The 15,160-nt window shown below is 44.2% G+C and overlaps 1 protein-coding gene across 1 annotated transcript in view; it reads right to left on the minus strand.

Annotated features, from left to right (window-relative positions):
* Positions 1–7,748, minus strand: part of SCNN1A (sodium channel epithelial 1 subunit alpha) — a 98,597-nt gene extending 90,849 nt beyond the window's left edge. The window contains exon 1 of the mRNA XM_044297669.1: positions 7,659–7,748. The gene's annotated coding sequence lies outside the window, so the exon portion shown is untranslated. The remainder of the gene's footprint in view (positions 1–7,658) is intronic.
* Positions 7,749–15,160: the final 7,412 nt, after the last annotated feature.

Genomic DNA, 15,160 nt, shown 5'->3' on the forward strand with positions numbered 1-15,160 from the left:
CCTGTGTGATACTGTTGCTGAGCTGTGTATCTAATCCTATCCTGTGTGATACTGTCTGCTGAGCTGTGTATCTAATCCTATCCTGTGTGATACTGTCTGCTGAGCTGTGTATCTAATCCTATCCTGTGTGATACTGCCTGCTGAGCTGTGTATCTAATCCTATCCTGTGTGATACTGCCTGCTGAGCTGTGTATCTAATCCTATCCTGTGTGATACAGCCTGCTGAGCTGTGTATCTAATCCTCCTGTGTGATACAGCCTGCTGAGCTGTGTATCTAATCCTATCCTGTGTGATACTGCCTGCTGAGCTGTGTATCTAATCCTATCCTGTGTGATACTGTCTGCTGAGCTGTGTATCTAATATCTCCTGTGTGATACTGTCTGCTGATCTATGTATCTAATCCTATCCTGTGTGATACTGTCTGCTGAGCTGTGTATCTAATCCTATCCTGTGTGATACTGTCTGCTGAGCTGTGTATCTAATCCTATCCTGTGTGATACTGCCTGCTGAGCTGTGTATCTAATCCTATCCTGTGTGATACAGCCTGCTGAGCTGTGTATCTAATCCTATCCTGTGTGATACAGCCTGCTGAGCTGTGTATCTAATCCTATCCTGTGTGATACTGCCTGCTGAGCTGTGTATCTAATCCTATCCTGTGTGATACTGTCTGCTGAGCTGTGTATCTAATCCTCTCCTGTGTGATACTGTCTGCTGATCTATGTATCTAATCCTATCCTGTGTGATACTGTCTGCTGAGCTGTGTATCTAATCCTATCCTGTGTGATACTGTCTGCTGAGCTGTGTATCTAATCCTATCCTGTGTGATACTGTCTGCTGAGCTGTGTGTCTAAAGCCTCATGGACGCGACCGTATCCATATCTTCTGTGTGAGATCCGCATTTGTTTGCAGACACCATTGGCTTCTATGGGTTCAAGGTCTGCATTTTGAGGACCAGAATATGTTGTGTCCAAAATTTCAAGCAGGGGGAGGAGAACCACTTTAATTTTGTGATGTGGCTCGGGGTTGTATGCTGAAGTTTGATAAGGGGTGTGTTTTTTTTTTTTGGAGGGGGGTGGGGTCTGGTCTGGGGTTTTTATGTATTCTGAGGTCAAGTTGGGGGTCTGTATTCTAGAGTCTGATTTACAGCTCGAACTAATTTTGGTTCTGGTCTGGGTTTGTGTATATTCTGGGGTCTCAGTTAATTTGGGAGTCTGGACTGTAGTCTCCATTTATTCTGGGATTTTGGTTCCTTATTTATTTTGGTTTGGTAAGCGGTCTATATCATTCTGGGATCTGTATTTATTTTGCATTGGGGGGGGGGGGGTCTATATTTATTCTGGAGTCTCCATTCATTTTTAGATTTTGTCTAAATTCATTTTAGGGGTCACTCTAGGGTCTCTGTTTTTTGTTTGTTTTTTGGGGGAAATTCTGAGTTCTGCTCAGGGGTCTGTGTCTATGTTGGGGTCTGGTCATGGTCTATATTTTGGAGTCTAATCTGAGATCAGAATTTATTAGGGGTATGATCTGGGGTCTGAATATAGGGTCTGTATTCATTATTGGCTCTGAGTCTGGGGCCTGAAATCATTTGAGGGTCATATGTACAATTACTGATTCAAAGGCATTTGATCTAGCCTTATTGTATAAATCATTGCGTAAGGAAACATGCCTGATACTTCACACAGCTGAAGGTTTGTTACAGTTGCATTTGATACAGAAAATCCACAGGTCAATTTCCAAAATGGAATTTTCACAAATCTATAAAGAAGATCTGCAGCATTTCAGGTATGAGCTCACCGAGAAAGCTTCAACATCCGTTAAAGTGGAGACAAGAAAAATGTATTTGTTGCAGAAGCAGACCAGTGTCAGGAGGAGGTGCGAGTAAACGCCCTGTGGAGATAAACTGCTTGACCTGAAGCTCATAGACTCCATAGCAAACATTGGCCTTGAGCAAACCTAAACATCATACCACATCCCACCAAGGAAACCTGTAGGAACATTAACTGTGAATACGCAACCTGTAAAAAAGGTGTAGAGCTGAGTCTGACATTGGGGCCCGCCCTATGGTTGCATAGTGAGAAAGTGTTGTACCGCTATTCTGGATCCTTATGCCAGAGTCAGCTACAGAAGTGCAGTGTAAGGGAAAATTGCTTTAAAGAGACATCTTGGCTTATTCATTGTTAATGCAGCCATGTAACCTGTAAGAAGGAGCTCTCTCCCCAAGGAGAGATAGTACCCCCAAAAACTTGGGGGCCTGCACATTGTGTGAGAACTGCCAGTCCATGCCTGCTGAGAACTGTCACTGATGTGCTTGAACTTGATTCTTCAGTAAAGGACTGTTCTACTGAAAAAATACCTTATCATTGCATTCTCCACCACTTCAGAGGACGCTGACCGCTCCTCACATTTTATCACCATCAAGGGTACCCTGAGCCACCATCAGGCAGGAGAATCCCCATAACCAAGGTGTGCTCCGAAAGGGAAGAAAGGTGTGCCCTTTCCATCACTGCATGACCTAGAGGAGCCTTCCATCCTCTCCTCTCCTGGGCTCGCTGCCCATGTATGCACAGACCAACACTCACTTATTACAGACATGCACACATACAGACGTGGACAAAATTGTTGGTACCCTTTGGTCAATGAAAGAAAAAGTCACAATGGTCACAGAAATAACTTTAATCTGACAAAAGTAATAATAAATTAAAATTCTATAAATGTTAACCAATGAAAGTCAGACATTGTTTTTCAACCATGCTTCAACAGAATTATGTAAAAAAATAAACTCATGAAACAGGCATGGACAAAAATGATGGTACCCCTAACTTAATATTTTGTTGCGCAACCTTTTGAGGCAATCACTGCAATCAAACGCTTCCTGTAACTGTCAATGAGACATCTGCACCTCTCAGCAGGTATTTTGGCCCACTCCTCATGAGCAAACTGCTCCAGTTGTGTCCGGTTTGAAGGGTGCCTTTTCCAGACTGCATGTTTCAGCTCCTTCCAAAGATGCTCAATAGGATTGAGGTCAGGGCTCATAGAAGGCCACTTTAGAATAGTCCAATTTTTTCCTCTTAGCCATTCTTGGGTGTTTTTAGCGGTGTGTTTTGGGTCATTGTCCTGTTGCAAGACCCATGACCTGCGACTGAGACCAAGCTTTCTGACACTGGCTAGTACATTTCTCTCTAGAATTCCTTGATAGTCTTGAGATTTCATTGTACCCTGCACAGATTCAAGACACCCTGTGCCAGACGCAGCAAAGCAGCCCCAGAACATAACAGAGCCTCCTCCATGTTTCACAGTAGGGACAGTGTTCTTTTCTTGATATGCTTCATTTTTTCGTCTGTGAACATACAGCTGATGTGCCTTGGCAAAAACTTCGATTTTTGTCTCATCTGTCCACAGGACATTCTCCCAGAAGCTTTGTGGCTTGTCAACATGTAGTTTGGCATATTCCAGTCTTGCTTTTTTATGATTCGTTTTCAACAATGGTGTCCTCCTTGGTCGTCTCCCATGTAGTCCACTTTGGCTCAAACAACGACGGATGGTGCGATCTGACACTGATGTTCCTTGAGCATGAAGTTCACCTTGAATCTCTTTAGAAGTCTTTCTAGGCTCTTTTGTTACCATTCGGATTATCCGTCTCTTAGATTTGTCATCAATTTTCCTCCTGCGGCCACGTCCAGGGAGGTTGGCTACAGTCCCATGGATCTTAAACTTATGAATAATATGTGCAACTGTACTCACAGGAACATCTAGTTGCTTGGAGATGGTCTTATAGCCTTTACCTTTAACATGCTTGTCTATAATTTTCTTTCTGATCTCTTGAGACAGCTCTTTCCTTTGCTTCCTCTGGTCCATGTCGAGTGTGGTACACACCATATCACCAAACAACACAGTGATTACCTGGAGCCATATATATAGGCCCAATGGCTGATTACAAGGTTGTAGACACCTGTGATGCTAATTAGTGGACACACCTTGAATTAACATGTCCCTTTGGTCACATTATGTTCTGTGTTTTCTAGGGGTACCATCATTTTTGTCCATGCCTGTTTCATGAGTTTATTTTTTTACATAATTCTGTTGAAGCATGGTTGAAAAACAATGTCTGACTTTCATTGGTTAACATTTATAGAATTTTAATTTATTATTACTTTTGTCAGATTAAAGTTATTTCTGTGACCATTGTGACTTTTTCTTTCATTGACCAAAGGGTACCAACAATTTTGTCCACGTCTGTATCTACCATAAACTTTATAGATGTTCACGATATACAGTACAGACCAAAAGTTTGGACACACCTTCTCATTCAAAGAGTTTTCTTTATTTTCATGACTATGAAGATTGTAGATTTACACTGAAGGCATCAAAACTATGAATTAACACATGTGGAATTATATACATAACAGAAAAGTGTGAAACAACTGAAAATATGTCATATTCTAGGTTCTTCAAAGTAGCCACCTTTTGCTTTGATTACTGCTTTGCACACTCTTGGCATTCTCTTGATGAGCTTCAAGAGGTAGTCACCTGAAATGGTCTTCACTTCACAGGTGTGCCCTGTCAGGTTTAATAAGTGGGATTTCTTGCCTTATAAATGGGGTTGGGACCATCAGTTGCGTTGTGGTAGAAGTCAGGTGGATAAACAGCTGATAGTCCTACTGAATAGACTGTTAGAATTTGTATTATGGCAAGAAAAAAGCAGCTAAGTAAAGAAAAACGAGTGGCCATCATTACTTTAGGAAATAAAGGTCAGTCAGACCGAAAAATTGGGAAAACTTTGAAACTAAGAGCTATTTGACCATGAAGGAGAGTGATGGGGTGCTGCGCCAGATGACCTGGCCTCCACAGTCACCGGACCTGAACCCAATCGAGATGGTTTGGGATGAGCTGGACCGCAGAGTGAAGGCAAAAGGGCCAACAAGTGCTAAGCATCTCTGGGAACTCCTTCAAGACTGTTGGAAGACCATTTCAGGTGACTACCTCTTGAAGCTCATCAAGAGAATGCCAAGAGTGTGCAAAGCAGTAATCAAAGCAAAAGGTGGCTACTTTGAAGAACCTAGAATATGACATATTTTCAGTTGTTTCACACTTTTTTGTTATGTATATAATTCCACATGTGTTAATTCATAGTTTTGATGCCTTCAGTGTGAATCTACAATTTTCATAGTCATGAAAAAAAAAAACTCTTTGAATGAGAAGGTGTGTCCAAACTTTTGGTCTGTACTGTATGTGCATGCACACTCACTAACTACATGCGGGTCTACATGCCTAGTGCACGCAGGCATGCAGAAATGCACCAAACATTACACATTAGGGTACTTTCACACTTGCGTTGTTGGAATCCGGCAGGCAGTTCCGTCGCCGGAACTGCCTGCCGGATCCAGCTATCTTTATGCAAACGGACACCGTTTGTAGATGGATCCGTCTCACAAATGCATTGCAATACCGGATCCGTCTCTTCGGTTGTCATCGGGAAAAACGGATCCGGTATTTATCTTTTTCACATTTTTAAAGATCTGCGCATGTGCAGACCGCAATACCGGATCCATTTTTCCGGAACACTTGGGGCCAGATCCGGCATTAATGCATTTCAATGGAAAATAATGCAAGTGTTCCGGAATTTTGGACGGAGAAAATACTGCAGCATGCTACGGTATTTTCTCAGTCCAAAAACCGTACAGTGACTGAACTGGAGACATCCTGATGCATCCTGAACGGATTGCTCTCCATTCAGAATGCATTAGGATAAAACTGATCACTTTTTTTCCGGTATTGAGCCCCTAGGACGGAATTGATTACCGGAAAGTGTGAAAGCACCCTTACACACACTCACCGCACACAAACATGTAGGCTTATTACACTTATACACCAATGTATGTCCTCAAATGATATTCACTGTATACTCAGTACTTGTAGGTGCACACGCATACTCGCCATGCAGAAATATTCATACAGTACATGAAGTCATACATACATATGCACACTTACTACATACAGACAAACATACTGTATGATCCGGGGGGTGTCACTGAGATGTAAGAAGGGTTCAGATTTTGCAAAAAGTAAGAAATCCTGGCGTTACAATACAGGGATGAAGTGTATGATTTGGAAGATACAACAGTGACCCCTATTGTTCAAATGTGGTAATTCAGTGTTTTATTTCCATATGATGATGGAAGCCCCTCTGCTAAACTGGCGCTGTTATGGGGCCCAGAGGCTATTGGGGTCAACTTCAGAAAAGAACTGTGATAACCCACCATAGCTTCAGCTTAAAGGGATTTTCAGAGTATTTAAATGGGTTTTCCAATATATTTTTACTGATGACCTATTCTCTGGATATAGGTCATCACTATGTGATCAGTAGTGGTCCGATACCCGGGACCCCCGGCGATCAGCCGTTTGAGAAAGCACTAGCGCTCGCAGTAGCGCAACTGTCTTCTCACAGCGTTTGCTTGGTCATGTGACTTCATGTTCATCGGTCACATGGCCTAGGCGCTGCTCAGCCCTATTGAAGTGAATGGGACTGAGCTGCCATACCAAGCACAACCGCTATGCATTGTACGGTGCTGTGCTTGGTAAGCTAAGAGAAAGCCGTGGCGCTACTGCAAGAGTTGGTGCCTTCTCAAATAGCTGATCGGTGGGGTTCTACGTGTTGGACCCCCACTGATCTGATACTGATGACCTATCCAGAAGATAGGTCATCAGTAAAAATATCTCGGGAAACCTTTTTAATACTGATGTATCCTCAGAATAGGTCATCAGTATCTGATCGGTGGGGCTCTGACTTCTGGCACCACTGCTGAACAGCTGTTTGAAGAGGCTGCAGTGCTCTGGTGAGCACCACAGCCTCCTCGGAGCTTACCAAAAGCAGCGCCATCTATTGGATAGTGGCTGTGCTTGGTATTGCAGCTCAGCCGCATTCACTTGAATGGGACTGAGCTGTGCCTAGGCCATGTGACCGATGAACATGACGTCCCATGGCCTAGAACAGTGATGGCTAACCTCCGGCACTCCAGCTGTGGTGAAACTACCACTCCCAGCATGCTTCATTCATTTTTTATGGGGTTCTGAGAACAGCCAAGCGAGTGTAAATCTTGGGAACTGTAGTTTTACCACAGCTGGAGTGCCGGAGGTTAGCCATCACTGTCCTAGAAAGAGGCTGCATCCCTCCCCGGAGCACTGTGGTCTCTTCAAAAGTGGGGGTGCCGGGAATTGAACCCCCACCAATTAGATATTGATGACCTATCCTGGGGTCATTTCTGGATTGGACCAAGGAGGCAAAAAGTTTTACCGTACATCTCACATTTTCAGTATTTGCTATCTTTAGTGATGTCAGGAAATCCTAAGACATCTCAAGCACCTTCCTTTCAGAATGATCCCATATTTCTCGTATAGTCTTCTGGCTATGGAAATTCAGACTATAAACATCTTGTGGACTTTGACCTCTGCAGGAAACGCTTTGTGCACAAGTTCCTTTAGTCTGTCCGGGAACAGGCGTCCCAGAGGAGCCTCATTTGATAATTTGTGGAAAGTTTTACAAACAAAACTTTCTCTCAAAAGCTTAAGTCTTCTTCTAGATCAAAGGTTTTTTGGGGAAAGGCACCAATTTCCCAGCAAAAGTCTTTTTATGAAGTATTTATATGGCATTATGGCCTTACCTTTTGTATGGAGCCAACAAGTGTTCATATGATCAAAGACAAGATCCTGGTGGGAATATTACTGCAACCATATCATTCCTCTCTTTCCAGTTGGCTTCCTATGGTAGACAAATGGTGGCTCGTTGGTTATCAACAAGTTTTTTTCCCCCCAGAAACAAGTTTAGGAGACAACGATATCTACACGTTCATTAATTCATCTTTGCAAAAAGAAAATCGAGATCCTTTTCTCAGTATCCAAATTGGAATATGAGCACTTGTTGCTTGTCTGTCCCCCACCTCCTAGGGTGAAAGGGCTAAATATACACTCACCTAAAGAATTATTAGGAACACCATACTAATACGGTGTTGGACCCCCTTTTGCCTTCAGAACTGCCTTAATTCTACGTGGCATTGATTCAACAAGGTGCTGATCGCATTCTTTAGAAATGTCGGCCCATATTGATAGGATAGCATCTTGCAGTTGATGGGGATTTGAGGGATGCACATCCAGGGCACAAAGCTCCCGTTCCACCACATCCCAAAGATGCTCTATTGGGTTGAGATCTGGTGACTGTGGGGGCCATTTTAGTACAGTGAACTCATGTTCAAGAAACCAATTTGAAATGATTCGAGCTTTGTGACATGGTGCATTATCCTGCTGGAAGTAGCCGTCGGAGGATGGGTACATGGTGGTCATGAAGGGATGTACATGGTCAGAAACAATGCTCAGGTAGCCCGTGGCATTTAAACTATGGCCAATTGGCACTAAGGGGCCTAAAGTGTGCCCAAAAAACATCCCCCACACCATTACACCACCACCAGCCTGCACAGTGGTAACAAGGCATGATAGATACATGTTCTAATTTTGTTTACGCCAAATTCGGACTCCACCATTTGAATGTCTCAACAGAAATCGAGACTTATCAGACCAGGCAACATTTTTCCAGTCTTCAACAGTCCATTTTTGGTGAGCTTGTGCAAATTGTAGCCTCTTTTTCCTATTTGTAGTGGAGATGAGTGGTACCCGGTGGGGTCTTCTGCTGTTGTAGTCCACCTTTCTTTCCCATTCTGACATTCAGTTTGGAGTTCAGGAGATTGTCTTGACCAGGACCACAACCCTACATGCATTGAAGAAACTGCCATGTGATTGGTTGACTAGATAATCACATTAATGAGAAATAGAACAGGTGTTCCTAATAATTCTTTAGGTGAGTGTATGTTTGATGGGGGAACCACTGCTAGGTTCCTCACCAATTACGACAATGTGGTTGTCCGAGCCCCCGATGGAGTGGTGGTGTACAAGCATGACCACCATTCTATCCACTTCTAATTGGCTGCCAGCTACAGCGCTCAACCATCTTGCTCAATCCTTTGTTGCACCAGCCAATTTGCAGAAGAACTGTTACGCCACTACCTTTCATAGAAACTCTATGCCAAAACACAACGGCGCCACGTTCTGCACCAGCTCATTGTGCCCTACACCTCCTGGTGACCAGCAGTACTGATAGGACTAAGTGTTGCTGCCAAGTACAGCGACCCAATGGACATCAGTGGTCTAAGGGGCAACACTTACAACAAATGGGTGTGCAGAACAAGTAGAGGCATCAGTGGGGACACACCAGAGGGGCAACTAAAAAATACTAGGGAAACACATGAATACCATCAGGGGATTATTGCTACTTCTCTTACGGATGTTCTGTCTTATATACAGAGCATACTAAGCCTTTGGAAAAGTATATCCCAGGTTACAGTCCTATTATCAGTCTTGGGAAAATCCACCAAATCAATGTTTTTTAGGATAGAAGTATCATCTTTACTGAAATATTAAATAGGAACTGCCTTTCATCCTGACATATGGCATCATCTTCTCCATGAGAAATCTGGTAGTATCGACATCTCATGATCTTGTATATATATAGCATTGTTGGCTGCCACAAGGTGCACCAAAGCCTTGAACCTGGTGGCTGAATGGGCACGAGATGAGCAGATCTTCTTCTTAAATGGGTTGGCCCATCGGCAGGTCCTGGATGCGAGGAAGTAAGGCAGTTGGCAATAAACTGGCGCATGGGAATTATTAATGTATTGGCCCATGAAGAACATGTATCGGATAGGTGGTAGACCTTTGATCCACTGAGACCCCCACCAATCATGAGACTATAGCCCCTTGAGTCCCCTATGTGAACAGTGGTGATCAATGCTCCATTCATTTCTGTGGGATTCCCAGAAATAGTCCAGAGCTGTACTTGGTGGTCCCATAGTGAGTGAAGCTCCCGTACTCTTTATTGGGTAGGGTCCCACTGGTCGGACCCCAGCAATCATACATTTATTACCTATCATGTCAAAACACTGGTGATAATATACTGAAAGGGTCCTCACAGATGAAGCAACTCAACATCAGCTCTTTTAAAATCATGATGATACATTATGGAAGAGGACCACCAATTAGGAACAATTTGGGATGTGGATAGTCAAAGTGTTTTTCTTCTTTTCTTTCCGTGAAATCTAAGTTTTTGTTTAATTTTTACAAATTGAATAAAATATGTGTAAATTACGCTTGTAAACCCTGGTGGGACCTCCTTTCTCTTACATGCTTCTTATCTACACATCCAATCTTTCTGAATGATTCTTCTACAAAATACCTGCAGAACCTGACTGCACCAGATACCTGACTGCACCAGATACCTGACTGCACCACATACCTGCCATTGCCTTCAGCTCCACTTGAATGTATCTTGTATCTCAAAGGTTTTTTATTCTCTTTTGTACTTGCAACGGAAATTATATAAAATCAATAAAAAGAAAATTGAAAAGAATATAAAATTGTGTAAATCATTTGAATAAATTGCTGTTTAAGTTATTTTTAGGCTTCAGCTACAATGTGATTTTTATTGTGCTGTTCTACAACTTTTTACAATGGTCGACTGTGACATCATTCAGTAAAATGTTTTATTACTCTCACAGATATAAAACCTTTACATGGCTAATAAAATAAAATAAATGACCTGAGACTGACAAAGTATAAACTGATAGTGGTGCTCGGTCACTGATTACACAAGTTGGTTCCCTTTATTTTGAGTCCTGTAGCAGGGTATATGTTAAGGTCACATTAATATTTGGTGGCATCTCTCCTTGCTGCTATACATGCTGCCGCATGGTGGTGGTCATACAGATGCTGGATATCCTCCTGTGGTAGCGGTCATTCAGATTCTGGATATTCTCCTGTGGTAGCGGTCATACAGATGCTGGATATCCTCCTGTGGTAGCGGTCATACAGATGCTGGATATCCTCATGTGGTAGCAGTCATCCAGATGCTGGATATCCTCCTGTGGTAGCGATCATTCAGATTCTGGATATTCTCCTGTGGTAGCGGTCATACAGATTCTGGATATTCTCCTGTGGTAGCGGTCATACAGATGCTGGATATCCTCCTGTGGTAGCGGTCATACAGATGCTGGATATCCTCATGTGGTAGCGGTCATCCAGATGCTGGATATCCTCCTGTGGTAACGGTCTTCCAGATGCTGGATATCCTCCTGGGGTAGCTGTCATACAGATGCTGGATATTCTCCTGTGGTAGCTGTCATACAGATGCTGGATATCCTCCTGGGGTAGCGGTCATACAGATGCTGGATATCCTCATGTGGTAGCGGTCCTACAGGTGCTGGATATCCTCCTGTGGTAGCAGTCATACAGATGCTTGATATCCTCCTGGGGTAGCTGTCATACAGATGCTGGATATCCTCCTGTGGCAGTGGTCATCCAGATGCTGGATATCCTCCGGTGGTAGCGGTCATCCAGATGCTGAATATCCTCCTGGGGTAGCGGTCATACAGATGCTGGATATCCTCCTGGGGTAGCTGTCAAACAGATGCTGATATCCTCCTGTGGTAGCGGTAATACAGATGCTGGATATCCTCTTGTGGTAGAAGTCATATAGATGCTGGATATCCTCCTTTGGTAGTGGTCATCCAGATGCTGGATATCCTGTGCTAATGGTCATGCAGATGCTGGATATCCTCTTGTGGTAGCGGTCATACAGATGCTGAATATCCTCCTGGGGTAGCGGTAATACAGATGCTGGATATCTTCCTGTGGTAGTGGTCATCCAGATGCTGGATATCCTGTGCTAGTGGTCATGCAGATGCTGGATATCCTCTTGTGGTAGTGGTCATACAGATGCTGAATATCCTCCTGTGGTAGCTGTCATACAGATGCTGAATATCCTCCTGGGGTAGCGGTCATACGGATGCTGGATATCCTCCTGTGGTAGCAGTAATACAGATGCTGGATATCCTCCTGTGGTAGCAGTCATATAGATGCTGGATATCCTCCTATGGTAGTAGTCATCTAGATGCTGGATATCCTGTGCTAGTGGTCATGCAGATGCTGAATATCCTCCTGTGGTAGCAGTCATACAGATGCTGGATATCCTCCTGGGGTAGCTGTCATACAGATGCTGAATATCCTCCTGGGGTAGTGGTCATACGGATGCTGGATATCCTCTTGTGGTAGAGGTCATACAGATGCTAGATATCCTCCTGTGGTGGAGGTCATACAGATGCTGGATATCCTCCTGGGGTAGCGGTCATACAGATGCTGTATATCCTCCTGGGGTAGCTGTCATACAGATGCTGAATATCCTCCTGGGGTAGCGGTCATACAGATGCTGGATATTCTCCTGGGGTAGCTGTCATACAGATGCTGAATATCCTCCTGGGGTAGCGGTCATACGGATGCTGGATATCCTCCTGTGGTAGAGGTCATACAGATGCTGGATATCCTCGTGTGGTAGCAGTCATCCAGATGCTGATTATCCTCCTGTGGTGGAGGTCATACAGGTGCAGGATATCCTCCTGTGGTAGCGGTCATACAAATGCTAGATATCCTCCTGTGCTTAGTCATTCCAAGCTCTTTCATCTTGGTGCAGTAGTTCAGCCAAGGTGAGTCAAAAAAACAGTAAGAAGACTGAAGAACTCCTGGACATACTGAAGGCTGATCAATGTTCCCTCCACGAATACCAGACAGGAACAGCCATGGTCGCTAATGGTGTTGGTCCTGTGTGTCTCCCTACTATGCATGATGGCGGTAGGCGCTGTCCCCTTGCTGCCAAACAGTCCATCAATTCTGATGCGACCAGTATTAGTACCAGTGCAGGACCTGCTTTCATCACTGAACACTATTGTTTTCCATCCATGCCTCCGGTGGGCTCTCTCACGGCACCTGTGGCTCTTGGCGATGGTGAGAGGTCAGCGGCAAACAAGCCAGTGGAGTGTGTGAATGCAGCCCTTCTTCAAGAAGACATTTTCTTATGGTCCAGGCAGTCACTAAAGGAGCTACTGCAGAACCAACTTGTGAAGCCTTAGCTATCTTTTGAGATTCAGCAGCTCTTCTTATACGGTATCTTGGTGTGCATCAGTCTGTCTTCACCATCCAGAATTCTGACCATTGTATACACCACTGGTAGACTACAGAAACTTCTCATCCAACTGTTTGCAAAATTTGATGTATGGACCGTTGAGTTTCTTGAAGTCCCACTATTAGACTCCTTTTAAAGTCCATTAATTGCACAAATGACGTAAACCATTATCTAGCAGACATAATGAACGCTTCAACTGCACCGAACCAACAGTCCTGTGAAGATGAAAATCAACAACAGTGATGCCAGACAAAAAAGTCTGTGGAGCCCCTGTATGTACAGTAAGGATCTCTGGAACATTGATCACTACATGTGACACCCATCATCATCACCATATTATATACAGTACAGACCAAAAGTTTGGACACACCTTCTCATTCAAAGAGTTTTCTTTATTTTCATGTCTATAAAAATTGTAGATTCACACTGAAGGCATCAAAACTATGAATTAACACATGTGGAATTAATACATAACAAACAAGTGTGAAACAACTGAAAATATGTCATATTCTAGGTTCTTCAAAGTTGCCACCTTTTGCTTTGATTACTGCTTTGCACACTCTTGGCATTCTCTTGATGAGCTTCAAAAGGTAGTCATCTGAAATGGTTTTCACGTCACAGGTGTGCCCTGTCAGGTTTAGTAAGTGGGACTTCTTGCCTTATAAATGGGGTTGGGACCATCAGTTGCGTTGTGGAGAAGTCAGGTGGATACACAGCTGATAGTCCTACTGAATAGACTGTTAGAATTTGTATTATGGCAAGAAAAGAGCAGCTAAGTAAAGAAAAACGAGTGGCCATCATTACTTTAAGAAATTAAGGTCAGTCAGTCCGAAAAATTGGGAAAACTTTGAAAGTGTCCCCAAGTGCAGTCACAAAAACCATCAAGCTCTACAAAGAAACTGGCTCACATGCGGACCGCCCCAGGAAAGGAAGACCAAGAGTCACCTCTGCTGCGGAGGATAAGTTCATCCGAGTCACCAGCCTCAGAAATCGCAGGTTAACAGCAGCTCAGATTAGAGACCAGGTCAATGCCACACAGAGTTCTAGCAGCAGACACATCTCTAGAACAACTGCTTAAGAGGAGACTGTGTGAATCAGGCCTTCATGGTAGAATATCTGCTAGGAAACCACTGCTAAGAACAGGCAACAAGCAGAAGAGACTTGTTTGGGCTAAAGAACACAAGGAATGGACACAGGCGCGTACATACAGGGGTCGCAGCGGTCGCAGTTGCGACCGGGCCCGGCACTCCAGGGGGCCTGGCCGCCTGTGGACCCCTGGCCCCTGCAGTAGTGCTGTACCCAAGGCAGCTGGGGCCCGCAGCCCCACCGCCACTGCAAATGATTTTAAAAGTTTTAATATTATATGGCCTGTCGGGCCCCGGCCTCTGTGCCTGGCCAGCGGTGCAGCACTGCGCACTTGCAGTTTGTACCTGTAAGCGGCGGCCCCTCCTCCACCCATCCAGAGCTGCTGCCCCTCCTCCACCCATCCAGAGCTGCTGCCCCTCCTCCACCCATTCAGAGCTGCTGCCAGTGCCTTGCTCCAGACCTGTGACCCTCGCGCCAGGTCTTGCGGGATCACGCTGGTTGACGGGATGACGCGGCTGACGCACGCCAGAAGACGGGATTATGAACAAGACGGCGGGAGAAGAGCAGGTTCAGAGACTAGGTAAGTTTTTTTTGTTTTTTTTTTGGTATGTGCCGGCTCATAACACAAGGAGGATCTGTCAGTGCGGCCAATCCTTCATAGGGGCCCGACCCTGGGGGCAAATTTAATGAAATATTTGCAAAAATGCAGATAATGACAAAAATGTAATATATACAGAGGGGGTAAAAAATGGAATACATACACAGGGGACAAATGGAATATATACAGAGGGGGCAAAATGGATAAATATATATATATATATATATATTTGTGGTCGTGGCCACCAGGTACGTACCTGACCCTTACCTAGGGAACCTAACCCTAAGCGGTCAGAGTTGTGCCGCAACCGCGTCGTGGAGGGACGCCTGAAAGAGGGCAAGAGACATACTGATAGGCAAAGTACTTTATTGCGACGTAATTACAAAGCCAGGTTCTGAAAAGCTGTTGACATTTCGGTATCG

Source organism: Bufo gargarizans, chromosome 6 (assembly GCF_014858855.1).
Source record: "Bufo gargarizans isolate SCDJY-AF-19 chromosome 6, ASM1485885v1, whole genome shotgun sequence".
NCBI classification, from domain to species: domain Eukaryota; kingdom Metazoa; phylum Chordata; class Amphibia; order Anura; family Bufonidae; genus Bufo; species Bufo gargarizans.